Below are 15552 nucleotides of genomic sequence, written 5' to 3'. Positions count from 1 at the left end.
ACCTGTTGGACTATAAGCTGGTGTTCTGTGAATTTTAATTTTGTCCATCCTAATCTAACACCAGCACCTGATAGTCAAGAGTGTGGGAGGAATGCAAAATGTAACAACAAAAGAACTAGGAACAGGAGAAGGCCGTCCTGCCCTTTGAGCTTGCTCTGCCATTCATTAAGATCATGGCTGATCATTTTGTGGACGCAGAACCATTTACCAACGTTCTCACCATATCCCTTAATTAATTAATTAATTAATTAATTCTTTTTTTTTTAAAAAGCTACCTTAGCTTTAAAAACGTTTACTGAACTAGCATCAACAATTTCCTTGGCAATGAATTCCACAGAGGTCAAGAAGTTCTTCTCAATTCAGTCCTAAATTTGCTGCCTCTAGTCTTATGGTGATGCCCTCTTGTCCTAGCTTCACCTGCCAGTGGAAACATTCTCTCTACTTCTGTTTTATCCATTCCATTCATTATTTTATATGTTTCCCATTCTTCTGAATTCCAATCAATATAATCCCAATCTACTCAGTCTCTGTTAAGCCAACCCCCTCAACTCCGGAATCAACCTAGTTAACCTCCTCTGCACCCCCTCTAGTGCCAGTACATCATTGAGCAAGTAAGGAGACAAGAACTGCATGCAGTACTCCAGGTGTGGCCTCACCAGCACCCAAGACAGCTGGAACATAACCTCTGCTTTTAAACACAATCCCTTCAGCAATGAAGGCCAACATTCCATTTGCTTTCTGAGTTGATTGTTGTACCTGGTGACCAACCTTCATGCAGAAGGTTACTCAGGTGCCCCTGCATAGCAAATGATGCAACTTTTTAAAATTCAAGTAATAATCTCTTTTTTAATGTTACTCCAACCAAACAGTAGGACTTTACATTTATGAACATTCTATTCCAAATGCCAGCCCATTGCCCACTCACTCTCTGTATCTCTGTTCCTCTGCAAAGTTTCCCAGTCCTCCACACACTTTGTTCTGTGACTCATCTTAGTGTCAGATGCAAACTTTGACACCCTACATGTGGTCCCCAACTCCAAATCATCGGTATCAATTCTAAATAATCACAGTCCCAACACTGATCCCTGAGGCACACTGTCAGTCACTGATTGCCAGCCGGAATAGTACTCATTTATCCCCACACTTTGCTTCCTGTTAGTCAACCAATCTTCTATCCATGCGAATACTCTACTCCTAATGCCATGCACCTTTATATTATGCAACAGCCTCTTGCACAGCACCTTGTTGAAGGCCTTTTGGAAATCCGGGTACACCACATCCACTGGGTCCTTGTTGTCCACCTTGCTCGAAATGTCTTCATAGAATTCCAAAAGATTTGTGAAGCATGACCTGCCCTACATGAACCCATGCTCTGTTGTCCAATGGGACAACTTCTATTAAGATTCCCTGCTATTTCTTCCTTGACAATAGACCCAAGCATCTTTCCCACTACAGAGAATAAGCAAACTTGTGTATAATTCCCCACCTTTTGTCCACCTCCTTTTTAAAAACGTGGCATCACTTTTGCTGCTTTCCAATCTGCTGGGACTGCCACAGAGTCCAGTGAATTTTGGAAAATTACTGCCAGTGCATTTTCTATTTCTCCTGGCATCTCCTTTAGTACCCTGGGATGCATTCCATCAGGCTCAGAAGACTTTTCTGTCATTAGGTCAATTAACTCCAACAGTCCAACACTAGCTGTTCTGTAATAATGATGGTTTCCAAATCCTCACCTATCTTTGTCTCTTTGCTAATTATTGGCAAGATATCAGTTTCCTCCACTGTGATATCCCATAATTAAATGTTCCTTCTCATTTCCAAAGGACCAACATTTACTTTAGCCATTCTTTTCTCATTCAATATGAAATTTTGTTTTCTGTCTTTATAGTCTGTGCTAGATTTTTTTCTCATGTTCTATCTTACTTTTCTTTATAACTCTTCTGTGGTTTTCTGTTGACCTTTATAGTTTTCCCAGTTCTAGTTTCAGGCTGTTTTTGGCCACTTTGCATGCCTTCTCTTTCAATTTGATTGCTTTCCGTAGATACCCATCACAGAGTATGCCTTTTCTTACAGTCCTTCCTTTTCACTGAAATATATCATTGCTGAGCACTTTGTAAAGTACCTCTGAAAATCTTCCACTGCTCATCAACTGTCCCACCATAAAATCTTTGTTTCCAGTCTACTTTATCCAGGTTCTCCCTCATTCTAGTGTCGTTTCCTGTGTTGAAGCACAGGACCCAGGTATTAGATTTTATCTTCACACTCTCCATATGTATTCTAAATTCAACCATACAGTGATCACTTCTTTCAAGAGGATTCCTAACTCTGAGGTCATTAATTATTCCTGTCTCATTGCACAGGGCCAGATGCTGGATAGATTGCTCCCTTGTCAGTTCCATTTCATACTGTTCAAGAAAACGATCATGGATACACTTAATAAACTCAAGGCTACCTTGACTGAGCTGGTTTGATCAACCTACATGTAGATTAAAATCACCCATGATAATAGCCATACCATTTTTACAGGCAAAAGTTATTTCTTTGTTTATTGCCCATCCCAATGTGATGTTATTATTTGGTGGCCTGCACACTACACCTGTCAGTGACTTTCTTGTTGGAATTTTGAATGCATCATTCCTGTTTCTCCTACTGTACAGCAATAACAACAACTACTTGCATTGTATGGAATCTTTTACAATGGCAAATCTCCTAAGGTGCTTCCTGGATGATCAAAACGTTGATTAAAGAGAATGATTTTAAAATACATCTTAAAGGAGGATAGAGAAGGTTAGGGAGGGTATTCCACAGACTTCTGCCCTTGACAGCACCATTCGTGGAGTGATGCAGGTGGGGTGGTTTGGAAAGGGAACATGCAAAGGGGAAATGGAGGAGCACAGGCAGTGCATAAGGTCTTAAGGACAGAGGAGGTTCCAGACTGAGTCTCTCTGTCACAGAGTATGGCTGCCTCATGGAGTTTGAAGCTCTGCAATGGGTCCATGCATGTCACATTAGTCGAGGAGAGTATAACGGTGGCTGAGAGAACTTTTGATGAGGACTAGTCGCCTGAGGTAGTGTGCGCTGAGGTTAGAAACAGAAGAGGAGAGGTCACACTCCTTGGAGTTTTTTTATAGGCCTCCACAGAGTTCCAGGGAGGTGGAAGAGAGGATTAGCAAAATTATTCTGGATAGGAGTGAAAGTAACAGGGTGGTCATTATGGGGGACTTTAACTTCCCCAAAATTGACTGGAAATGCTATAACTAATATGTTGGATGGATCAGTTTTATCCAATGTGTACAGGAGGGTTTCCTGACACAGTATGTTGAAGGGCCGACAAGAGGGGCGGCCACATTGAATGTGGTCCTTGGTAATGAACCAGACTAGGTGTTTGATTTAGTTGTAGGTGAGCACTTTGGAATGTGACCATAATTCAGTTAAGTTTAGTTTAGCAAGGGAAAGGAATAAGTACATGCCACAGGTCAAGAGTTATTGATGGGGCAAGGGCAATTATAATGGTATTATGCAAAAATTTGATGCACAGAATGGGGAAGCAAAATGCAGGGTATGCAGACAATGGAAATGTGGAGCTGGTTTAAGGTATTGCGTGTCCTTGATAGGTATGTCCCTGTCAGGCAGGCGGAAGTGATAAGGTAAAGGAACCTTGGTTTACTGTGGAAACTGCATCTCTTGTTACGAAGAAGAAGAAGGCTTAGGTGTTGATGAGGCAAGATGGTTCAGATGAGGAGATGGAGAATTACAGATCAGCTAAGAAGGATTTAAAGAGAGAGTTAAAAAGAGCAAAGAGAGGACACGAGCAGTCTTTAACAAATAGAATAAAAGAGAACCCTAAAGCTTTGTATAGGTATGTGAGGAATAAAAAGATGATTAGGGTAGGAATAGGGCCAATCACAGACAGAATGGGAAGATGAGTGTTGACCCTGTGGAGATCGGAGAGATGCTAAATTAACATTTCTCATTGGTTTTCACTCAGGAAAAGGAGAATATTGTGGAGGAGGAGAATGAGGTATGAGATATTAGACTAGAAATTATCAAGGTTAGTTATGAACAGGTATTATCAATGCTGGAAGGAGTGAAAATAGACAAGTCCCCTGGGCTGGATGGGATTTATCCGAGGATTCTCTGGGAAGCTAGGGAGAAGGTAGCATAGCCTTGGCTTGGATATTTGAGTTGCCATTGTCTGCAGATTTGGTACCAGAGCACTGGAAGATTGCAAATGTTGTGCCCTTGTTCAAGAAGGGCAGTAGAGATGATCCAGGTAATTATAGACCAGTGAGCCTTACTTCTTTTGTAGGAAATGTTTAGGAAAGGATTATAAGAGATAAGATTTATAATCATCTGGCAAACATCAATTTGATATCAGATAGTCAACTTGGCTTTGTCAAGGGCAGGTCATGTCTCACAAGGTTCCACATGGTAGGCTGCTGGAAAAAATGCAGAGCCATAGAATTGAGGGTGATTTAGCAGTTTCGATTAGAAACTTGCTTTCTGAAAGAAGGCAGCGAGTGGTGGTTGATGTAAAATATTCAGCCTGGATTCCAGTTACTAGTCACGTGTCACCAGGGTCTATTTTGGAACCACTGCAGGTATAGGTGAATGGATTAGGAAATTTGCAGATGCCACTAAAGTCAGTGTAGTAGTGGACAGTGTGGAAGAATGTTACAGGTTGCAAGGGGACATGGATAAACTGCAGAATTGGGCTGAGAGGTGGCAAATAGAGTTCAATGCAACTAAATGTGAGGTGATGCACTTTGAGAAGAATAACAGGAAGGCTGAATACTGGGTCAATGGAAAGATTCTTGGTAGTGTGGTGTGCAGAGGGATCTTTGAGTCCATGTACATAGATCCCTGAAAGTTGCCACCCAGGTTGATAGTGCTGTTAAGAAGGCAAACGGTGTGTTAGGTTCCATTCGTGGAGGGATCGAGTTCCGAAGTTGAAATACCATACTGCAACTCTACAAAACACTGGTGCAGTCACACTTGGAATATTGTGTTCAATATTCCTCTAGCTTATCTCTCCATGCTTCAGGCTCTCTGCCTTTATACCTGATGAAGGGCTTTTGCCCGAAACGTCGATTTTACTGCTCCTCGGATGCTGCCTGAACTGCGGTGCTCTTCCAGCACCTCTAATCCAGAATCTGTACCCCACCATATCACTTTGCCCCACAATCGTGGTATCTGGTTGTACAGAAGGAGGAGTGGCACAGTCTGTACTGAGATGCACTGGGGCCCTGAAACACATGGTAAAGACTGAAATCACCAGAGCATTGAGAGCCCCACCACATTGTTTGCATGTTCTATTGTTTTTACACTGTTCCTGCCTTCCCTTGTTTTTTCTTAATCAAGTTGTTATTATACACACCTGCACAAGCTGTGAAATGAACTCAGCCCTCTCGATCCAAGATTCAGGATATTTTCACCACATCACAAGGCATCGACTCTAACCTCCCCTGTCCCTTAGCCTACTGAGTCGCGTCTGAATCAACTCCGCAATTGGGAGGAAGGGGCGGAACAGGAGGACCGAGCAGCAGCCGGTTGGCTAACCAGAGTGAGGTAGGAGCGGGGCCAAAGCATTCTCGGGAGTGAACGCTTCAGGATTGGTCAGAAAGCAAACTATTTTGCAGGATTGATCATTCTCACTACATAGTGGAGCATTCAACCTTTCTCATGAATCAATGTGAGATTTTTACAAAATAGTTGAGATGTAAATCTGATAACGTACATTAGGGAGATTTAAACAAACCTTGGATAAACACATGGGTGATTTTGCAAAAGTTTAGGGCGACGAGCTGAGAATAATTCACAGGTCGGCCTGAATAATTCACAGGTCGGTTTACACAATGCGAGTAAGAAATTTATTTTCAAACTCCCAGAACGATTGGTAATTTACATACCTGGCTAGTATGGTTAAGTTGGACCGAACAATCTATTTGCATACTAATTGTTAGAAACGAAAATTGCTTCTTAATAATCGCTCTAGACAAATTCAGGAAAACAAAGCTTTATTAGCAAGTCTGCAGAGATGGGCAGCCTTCTGAGTCAAAGGCATGCTGAGGCTTACAAAGTTTCTCATTATATACCGCACAAGTCCCTCCCCTCCTTGGTTCTAACGAGCCATGAGGTTCACATTCTTAAAAACATCATTATTCTCCAACTTGCATCCTTATCACAAAGTCTGCAACAAATGTCTTCAGACCCTCCCCTTCCTGGCTCTTAACGAGCCATGAGGTTCACATTCTTAAAAACATCATTGTTCTCCAACTTGCATCCTTATCACAAAGTCTGCAACAAATGCCTCCAGACCCTAGAGGTGTTATTTTTCTCTGCCTGTAGTCTTATCAGTCAAAGACTTATTCTTCTCTGTCTGTGCTAACGGTCTTATCAATCTGTAGCAGATGTCTCTGTATCAATCTGTAGCAGATGTCTCTCGAGTCGTTTCCCTGTCCTGCAGTCTTTATCAGTCAAGGACTCATCCTTCCCTGCCTGTGTTTATGGTTTCATCAATCAAGGGCCTGCTTGTTTTACTCTGCTCACAAACTGCATGCACTATTTTAAACTATTCTACTTTTGAGTATACAAAATGTTTTAAGAAAGCAAAAGTCTAATGTTTTTAGAAAAGAAGCAAAAGTTTTATCTTTTATTATAGATCAGTCTGTGGTCTAGGCACATCTTAAAGTTGCAAACCAAAATTACGTCTCACACTAATGATCTCAATGACTGTAACTCGACAGAGCAACTGTTAATGATTAATATTTCACCCGTGATCCTGTGTAATTATGAATATTCTCTATAAACTCACTTATCACCTCAGACGCACGCGCGGTTTGGTTTCTATGTGGAGCATGCGCAGTGTCACATTGATCAGGACACCGAGAGAGTGACACGGAGCTGCTTTCTCCGGCAGCGGCTGCGATCGGATTCAGAGAGTCGCGCTCAGAGACAGTGTGTGGGAGCCTCGCTGGGAAAAATGAGCGAAGAGATTTCACAATCCTGGATACAGGCTAAAAATAACTCTAAAAAGGCCCTCCAGGCCCAGGTAAGGAGGTGGCGGTCTCTGATCAGGGAAGCGGCCCAGGGTCACGGCCGCCATTTGTTTGAGGGAAGAGGGAGCGCGGGCCTGACGGCCGCCATCTTGAGAAGGTCAAGGGGCAGGAGGGCGGGGCTCTCGGGGTCTGTAGAACAATCCGAGGAAAGGGAAGCCCCATTGTTATTGATTAATTCCACGAACACAGCTTCACTGGGCGGTCCTGCAGGAATATCCTCTCTCAGTCCTGCTGGGATGTTTCACCCCATCAGAACCAGCAGCTCTCCTCCTCTCTCAGCTCCCCTTCTGTCCTTCCTGCAGCATCTGTCCCCTGGAACATTGAGCTGCCTGTCCTGTCCCTCCCTCAGCTGTGTTTCTGGAATACCTGTGATATCCCAGTCCCACCTTAGATTACTTCACTAAAGACAGGAATGCACCCGATGGATTTTTCTTAACATCAGCAATTGTTTAATACTCACTTACAGGGTTTTAATTACATTGTTTTTGAAGCATTTACTTCACATTCAATCATTTGCAATGGTGGGATTAGAACCTGTGTCCAGAGAACACTTGCTGAGTTTCTGGATAAATTGTCACACAATAATGCCTCTAGGCCATCACTTCGCCTGCTCACAGTTTGTATATCCCAGTGCAACATGAATCAAAACTCTTTCTTCCAGCACAATTGTTTGACCCGGCATTCTGATGATGTGACTCGGTAACTTTCCATGTGGTATCCCTCACTGTGTGGGTCTAATTGCTGCCTCTGTCAGCGTCTCTCACTTTTGAAGCTACTCCAGATCATGAGCCAACAGAATTCTCCACTCCAGAGAGATGAGGCAACACAGGTCAGGATTTTCCAGATCTCTGTGGGCTCAGTGCCATTCTATATGTGTAACCCTCAAAGCATTCGTCTAATTGCCCATTCTGCCTATTTCTGTGTCCTCTACAGGTACTCATGAAGTTCCAGACTCAATAGACTTGCCAACTGCTGGTTGGGACGATGGTTGGTCAGCCAGAAAGACAAAGTCAGGGAGGTCGGGAGTCTTCAATAAATCCTGCTGCCAGGTAAGATCATTCCAGTGCACAGAGCAGAAAGTAATAATCACCACGCCTGCTGCAGGTTTTGTTGCAATGAGACAGCATCGGGAGTTCCCAGTTATCAGTCCAGGCTTGTGCTTTCTTAGGGAGCATCAGAACAACTGAGGGGAAAGCAGGCCTCCCCCGAGAGGGTGGTAATGCTGCCTGGGATCTTTCTGTTCCTTTTTCCCTCTCCAACATTGTATCTATGGCTTGTATTGAGGACCAGTGTCTTCAATCATTCTAACTCCTATAACAGTTCCTATCTCTGTCATCTCCTCCCCTCTCACCAATTATTTCACATATTTGAAACCTCCAGTCCAGATGACCATCTGTATCGCTGTAACTTGCTTCAGTCTCTACAACATGCCGTGTCTCGATAGTCTCCTCCTCCAATAACTGGAGACAGAGGTTCTGTTTCTGTGTGGTATGACTCTTCGGCCGAGGTTTCCTAAATGGAATGAGTCGGAATTGCCTGTGTTTGGCCCATAGCCCTTCAAACCTTCTCCTCTCCATGTACCTGCTCGAGTGTCTTTTCCATGTTGTAATTGTACTTGTTTTTACCATTTCCTCTGGCAGTCCATTCCGTCTATGCACCATCCTCTGTGGATAATGTTGCCCCTCAGTTCCCTCTTTAAATCCTTGCTGTCTCACGTCACGTTTATGCCTCTATCTTTGGACTCACCTACCCTTGGCAATTCACCTTACTTAGACCATACATGGTTTCATAAACTTGTATAAGGTCACCCCGTGGCCTCCTCTGCCCAGGAAAAATATTGACGACAGAGTTACCAATATCTCCAACTCATGTACTCAATGCTCTCACCAATGCTCTCACAAGTGTGCCAATTGCCGCTTTCAACACCCTGTCGCCCTGTGATGCCAGTCAAAGGAACAATGTAACTGCACCCCTTGGTCTCTCTCTTTTCTACAACACTGTTCAGGGCCCAACCATTACCCGTGTTAGTCCTCCTTGGTTTGTCTGAACTAAATCCAACAACTGAATTAAACTCCATCTTTCATTCCTTGGCCCCTTCGTCTATCATTTTGGTCACATCTTGAGCAAACTCCAGTCAAGTTTGTGGGACATGTTTTCCCATGCACAAAGCCATGCTGGCTGTCCGTAATCAGGCCTTATCTTTCCAAATGCATGTAAGGCCTACCTCTCAGAATGACCTCCAACAACTGACCTACCCTGATGTCTGGCTCATCAGTCTGAAGTTCCCTGGCTTTCTCTTGCAGCCTTTCTTAATTAATGACACAACATTATAATCATAGTTGGAGAGTCAGACCGCACTGTTCAGTTAACGCTAACCATACTCTAAAACAGATCTCATCCCACCTGCCTGTTTCTGGATCATATCCCTTCAAACCGTTCCTATTCCTGTACTAATCTAAATGTCTGTTAAACATTTTAATTGTCCCCATGTTCTTGGGAAGTTCATTTCACACACAACCCACCCTCTGTGTAACAATGTGCCTCTCAAGTCTTTTTTTTTTTAAATGTCTCTCCTCTAAACTTAAAAATGTTGTGCCTTGTCTTGAAACTCCCCTGTCCATGGGAAAAGACAACTCCCATTAACTCTATCTATCCCCCACATGATTTTATAAACTTCTATGAGGTCATCTGTCAACATTCAGGTTTCAGTGAAAAATACCAACCTATTCAGCCTTTCTTTATACTGAAGCCTTTCGTACCCAGCCACATCCCAGTAAATCTCCTCCCAACCCTTTCCAACTTAATAATGTCCTTCCTATAACTGGGCGACCAGAACTGGACACAGTATTCCAGAAGAGGACTCACCAATGGCCTGTATAATCTCAATGCGACTTTCCAACTCCTATATCCAAAGGACTGAGCAATGAAAGCAAGTGAGGCCAGCACCTTTTTTTAAACTATCCTGTCTCTCCATGTCACAAACTTCAAAGAATTATGTAGCTGAACCCTGAGGTCCCTCTGTTCTACAACACTACTGAAGGTCTTGCCATTAATTGTATAAGCCCTACCCGGGTTTGTTGTACAAAATGCATTACCTCGCATTTATTCAGATTGAACTCCATCGACAGTTTTTCAGCCATTCACACCTTTCATCAGGATCCCTTTGTAATCCCAGAAAACCTTCTTCACTGTCCACAATGCCACCCTCCAGTCTAACAGCCTATCACACCTAGCTCTCTAAGTTACAAATATCTCTGTTAGGGGCCCTACAATTTCTTCACCAGCTTCCCACAATGTCCTGAGATCCATTTGATCAGGTCCTGGGGATTTATCTACCTTTGTGTTTTAAAACCTTCAGCACCTCCTTTTCTGTAATGTGGACTCATTTCAAGACATTGAGTCATAGAAATGTACAGCACAGAAACAGGCCCTTCGGACCAACTCCTGCATGACGTTTCTAGTCACATTTGCCACAATTTTCCCAATATCCCTCTGAACCCTTGCTATTCGTACACCCATCCACATGCCTTTTAAATGTATTTCTATCAGCCTCCACTATTTGCTCTGGCAGCTTATTCCATCCACTCTGCGGGAGCCAGTTATTCTTGAGGTTCCTTTGAAAAGTTTCCCTCGCCTGGGGAAATGACCTTGTCTATTTACCCTATCGATGACCATCATGATTTTAAACACCTTTTATCGGTTAACTCCACAGCTTCCCATGTTCAAGTGAAAACAGCCCCAGCCTATTCAGGCTTTTCCCTGAAGCACAAACCCTCCAACCCTGGCAACATCTTTGGTCATTTCTTCTGAACCCTTTCATGTTCCACAACATCCTTCCGATGGCATTGAGACCAGAATTGCACACAGTAATCCAATAGTGGTCAGGCCAAACACTGTTTAGTTCCCTGAGTGCCCCAGTCTTTATCCACAGTAAGTTCCAAAGTGAAATATTTGTTTCGGATCTTGTCGTTTCACACATTGTTGCCTTCATTGATCATTAAGGAGACCGGGTTTGTCCCGAGCTCTTCTTTTGCTCTTAATTCACTTGTAGAATCTCTTTGGATTCTCCTTAACTTTCTCTGCCAAAGCGATCTCGTGTCCCCTTATTACATTCCTGATTTCCACACTAAGTGTATTTCTACAGCCCCGATGATCCTGAAGGGATTCCCTTGAGTCAGCCAGTTATATCTGACATGTGACCCCCTTTTTCTTGACCACAGCCTCGAAACTCAGCCAGTGTTTCCAAATTCAGTCAGCATTGAGCTGCACACTAACAGGAACACGCTGGCGCTGAACGCTCCTTTTATCTCAGGTTTAAAATATTCCGACTTGCCAGATTTCCCTTTATCTGCAAATACTCTCCCCTGATCTACTTTAAAAAATCATGTCTAATACTATCTTGCTCCATTGAATAACTTTAACTTGTGGACCAGGCCTGTCCTTTTCCATCGCTATTTTCAAACTAATACAATTGTGGTAACTTTCCAATGTGCTCCCCCACTAACACCTCAGTCCCGTTCCCGACCTTGTTTCCCAAGGGGAGGTCAGGTTTGGCCCCATTCTCCAGTTGGGCCACTTACATAATGACTGGGAGTTTTCGGAACACACTTAACAAATTCCTTCTAACCAAATGCTTAACTTAGTAACAATCCCAGTCCAGGTTTGGAACGGTTAAGATCCCCTATCATTACAACCCTATTATTCTAAGAGATGTCTGAAATCTCCTGACATATTTGCTCCTCCATCTCCCATTGCCTATCGCTGTAGTCTGACCGTAGAAAACTAATGACCAATTTTTATTTCTCAGTTCCACTAATATCATTTAACTGGGCGATCCTACATGAATCCTCCCTCGAGGTACTGCTGGGATGTTTCCCCCAATCAAACCCACCAGCTCTCCTCCTGTTTTGCCTCCTGTTCTATCCTTCCTGTAGTATCTGTCTCCGGAACATTGAGCTGCTGGTCCTGTTGCTCCCTCAGCTGTGTTTCTGTAATATCTATGGGATCCCAATCCCATTTTCCCATCCATGCTCTGGGTTCATCTGCCTTATCTGTCTGGGCCTTTTGCATTGAAATAACTGCAGTTTAATCCACCAGTTTTCCCTAATTGTCTGCTATGTTCTTGCCTGCCTTGTCTACTTATATTGCTCTCTTGAACATTTGTACCAACCTCAACTTTCTTTCTGGCCTTACGAATCTTTGGGGTCACCCAGCCCTGCCAGACGAGTTTAAATCCCTTCGAGCAGCTCCAGCAACGTTCCCCACCAGGATGTGGGTCCCCCTCCTGCTCCCAGTTCAGGTGTATTCCCCACCCTGTCTACCTGTGCTGACACCTTCAGACATCCAGGGACTTGTTCACTAAGGTCCCTGTATTCCTCAGTTCTCCAGGAGGACCTACCATTCATGATGTATATCATTCATTTATTAGACTTCCCACAGTGCATTACCTCACAGTGACCAGAAGTAAACTCTGTCTGACATTACTCTGTTCAGTTTATCATCTGATCGATATCAGACTGCAGCCTGAGTCCATCCTCCTCACTGTGGACAACACCGTCGCCTTTCATATCATCTGCAAACCTACTAATGTTACCTTCTGCTTTCACATCCGAGTGATTAATGTCCATAATGAACAGCAATGGTTCCTGCACAGATCCCTGTGGTACACCCGCTGGGCAAAGGCTTTCAATCACAAAACCAACCCTCCACCAATTGTGGAGCCAATTTACCAACTGACCTTGGATCCCATGGGATCTTCCCTTTGGACCAGCCTTCCGTGTGGGACCTTGTCAAAGACCTTAATGAACTCCATATAAACCACATCATCTGCACTGCCCTCATCAATATCAGAGGACAGTCGTCTAGCAAATCCATACAGACAATCCCTAATGAAATTGCGGGGGGAATCCGTTTTTGGTGGATACATTCTTCCTCTTTTTGCAGTTGTGTGTACTGCAGTGTGTTGTGGCCCTTTTGAACAGTATTTTGATGCAACTTCTTTTGTGTGTGTTGAGGTGGTTGCTTTCATAGATCAGGACTTGGTCTGTGTGTGTGGCTTTCCTGTAAACCTTTGTGGTGAATTCTCCATTCGGTGTTCTCTGTACCGTCACGTCTAGGAATGGGAGTTGGTTGCCCTTTTCTTTCTCTCTTGTGAATCGGATTGCGGTGAGTGTGGCGTTGATGATCCGGTGTGTGTTCTCTATTTCTGTGTTTTTAATGATTACAAAGGTGTCCTCCACATATCTGACCCAGAGTTTGGGTTGAATTTGCAGTAAGACTGTTTGTTCTAATCTTTGCATTACCACTTCTGCTATGAGTCCAGAGATGGGTGAGTCCATGGGTGTGCCGTTGATTTGTTCATATATTTGGTTGTTGAATGTGAAGTGTGTTGTGAGGCACAGGTCCAGTAGTTTGAGTATGCCGTCTTTGTTGATAGGTTCAACGTCCTGTTGTCTGTTCTGTATGTCCAGCAGGTTGGCTATTGTTTCTCTGGCTAGGGTTTTGTCGATAGAGGTGAACAGTGCCATTACATCAAATGAGACCATAGTTTCTACCTTGTCTACGTGTATATTTCTGATGATGTCCAAGAATTCCTGTGTTGACTGTACAGAGTGTCTGGATCCGCTGATCAGGTGTTTCAGTTTCTGCTGTAATTCTTTGGCCAGTTTGTGTGATGGTGTCCCTGGTAGTGATACTATGGGTCTGAGTGGGATGTCTGGTTTGTGCACTTTAGGTAGTCCATAGAATCTGGGGGTGTTGTTGGTTTCAGTTTTCATTCCCTGTCGGTCAAACCTGGTTATCTGTCCGTTTTTTATTGATGGTTTCTCAGTGTGTTGTTTTTCCTATTGGTGAGCTGCGGGGTGGGGTGAAACTCCACGCAATTTCATCCACAGATGCCTCAGGGAAAGACCACGGAATGAGGACATGCCGCAACCCAAAGGACTAGCCACACTACCATACATCAGGAACATTTCCGAACTGACAGCCAGACTACTGCGACCACTAGGACTCATAACAGCACACAAACCAACAGCCACTCTCAGACAACAACTCACCAGAACGATGGACCTGACCAGCATGAGCAAAACCAATGTAGTATACAAAACCCCATGCAAGGACTGCACAAAACACTACATAGGACAAACAGGAAGACAGCTAACGATCCGCATCCATGAACACCAACTAACCACGAAACGACACGACCAGCTATCCTTAGTAGCCACACATGCAGATGACAAGCAACGTGAGTTCGACTGGGACAACACCACTAATATAGAACAAGCCAAACAGAGAACATCCAGGGAATTCCTCGAGGCATGGCACTCATCCACAGATTCAATCTATAAGCACATCGACCTGGACCCAATATACTGGCCACTGCAGCGGACAGCTGGATATGACAACCGCAAGCGGCAGATACAAATCACTATAAATCCCGGAGGAAAGATCACAGAAGCGCTTCACAGGAGGCTCCCAAGCACTGAGGATGTCACCTAGACAGGGGACGAAACGTCTGCAACACAAATTCCCAACTCGGTGAACAGAACCACAACAACGAGCACCCATGCTACAGATCTTCTCCCAAACTTTGAAGCCCTTTAGACTCTACAAAGCACCGTCATGAACAAGCCACCATCTCTCTATTTCCTTTGCCTTGTTCAGTGTCTGCAACTTTCGCTGTATCTTCCAGTAAAGTTCTTTAGATACTGCAGGTCTGCCTAGCTTACCAGATAACCTGTTTCATCCCCTACAGCTCCCTCAATCACTGTAACACCCTCTGCTCTGTCTAATCCTTCTCTTTCCCACTGTCTTCCATGCACAACGGCGATCCTGTAAGAGAGCAGTGGGGAATGGGATGTTATAAATCTCAGCTGAGGCTTGAGGCCTACCATTACCTGGGAGTCACAAGGGGAGAGAACCTGAGAGAGAGCAGCACAGAGCGGGAGAATATAAATCAGCAGCGAGGGTCAAGGCCGACTGGGACTTGGATTTGGATAAAAAGCAGAGCAGGAGGCTCGAAATCAGCACCGAGTCACAGAGGGAGTGACCGTGTGAGGGAGCAACTTGGAGCAGGAGCTTGAGGCTGACTCACACCTGGGAGAATATAAATCAGCCCTGAGGATCGAGGCCTAGTTGTACCTGGGAGTCACAGAGACGGTGACCCTGTGAGGGCGCAGACTGGAGTGAGAGCTGGATAATTACACGTCCGAGGAGACACATCACTGTGTGTGCACGTGTCCCTCCATTGTTCTGTGTTTGTGTGTGTATGCGTGTGTGTGTCCCCTTCCCTCGCTGTGTGTGTGTAACTCTCCTCACTTGTGTGTTTGTACCTCCCTTGCTGTGTGTGAGCATGTCCCTCCTTCACGATGTGTGTGAGCATATCCCTCCCTCACTGTGTGTGTGCATGTCCCTCCTTCGCTGTGTGTTTTTATTTGTGTGTGCGTATGCGTGTGTGTCACCATCCCTCACTTTGTGTGTGTGTGTCCCCTCTCGC

General features: G+C 44.3%; 1 long non-coding RNA gene across 5 annotated transcripts in view; it reads left to right on the top strand.

Annotated features, from left to right (window-relative positions):
* The first annotated feature begins 6884 nt into the window (after positions 1 to 6884).
* LOC140494444 (uncharacterized) overlaps positions 6885 to 15552 on the top strand; it is a 106877-nt gene continuing 98209 nt past the window's right edge. For 4 of the 5 annotated variants that reach the window (XR_011963970.1, XR_011963969.1, XR_011963967.1 and 1 more), the window contains exons 1-2: positions 6885 to 7051; positions 7992 to 8107. This is a non-coding gene — a long non-coding RNA (uncharacterized lncRNA). Of the gene's footprint in view, positions 7052 to 7639; positions 7888 to 7991; positions 8108 to 15552 lie in introns of those variants that run through there. The other variant, XR_011963968.1, reaches the window with a different exon arrangement.

The sequence above is a fragment of the Chiloscyllium punctatum genome, chromosome 24 (genome assembly GCF_047496795.1).
Source record: "Chiloscyllium punctatum isolate Juve2018m chromosome 24, sChiPun1.3, whole genome shotgun sequence".
Taxonomy (NCBI): domain Eukaryota; kingdom Metazoa; phylum Chordata; class Chondrichthyes; order Orectolobiformes; family Hemiscylliidae; genus Chiloscyllium; species Chiloscyllium punctatum.
This window is presented reverse-complemented; position numbering and strand designations above follow the sequence as displayed.